Raw genomic sequence first — 683 nt, 5'->3', positions numbered from 1 at the left:
CATATTTTTATATTTCAATTTGTTTGCAATTTGTGCAATTTTCTTCTAGTTTTAGCACATGTTTCCTTTTAAATCAAGATTGTAAACTTAACACTGCTTAATTCTTAAATTTGGATGGAGTAAATTGTGGGATCATTTCAAAATTACTCTACTGCAGTAATTATATTGTTTTACTGCAATTGTTGAAAAGTAGAATTCATGAGATAGGACCAAAAAATTGGATGCTAAATATTGCAAAGCAGATTAAAAAGTACAAATTATAGTTACTGCAGTAACTGCAGTAGAATATTATCCCTAATTTTATTGTGATTACATACACAAATATGATATACTACTTGGAAATGAAAACTAGGTTTAACGAGGCTGCTCAATATGTTGACACTCTTAGGTCATCATCATCAGGAGTGTTTCATTAATATGAAATAAGTAATGCTCATCGAAGCGTGTAATTTATTCAATGATTTTAATAGTAACAAGCCGAGATATATCCTTGTATGTAGGAAAGTAGTTTATGTAATTTTGAATCTTCCCATGAGCTTTTTGTTTAGCAATATGTACATCGTGCCTGTGGACAGCACTTTAGTATAATAAATGGTTAATTATTCAGAATTAGGCCACTCACGTTTTATACTAATCATGTGACGGTGCTAACAGGTGGCGGTGCTACACGTAGTTCGAACTAA

The sequence above is a fragment of the Antedon bifida genome, chromosome 1 (genome assembly GCF_963402885.1).
Source record: "Antedon bifida chromosome 1, ecAntBifi1.1, whole genome shotgun sequence".
Lineage (NCBI taxonomy): Eukaryota > Metazoa > Echinodermata > Crinoidea > Comatulida > Antedonidae > Antedon > Antedon bifida.
The sequence above is the reverse complement of the archived record's forward strand: the minus strand, read 5'-3'. Positions refer to the sequence as shown.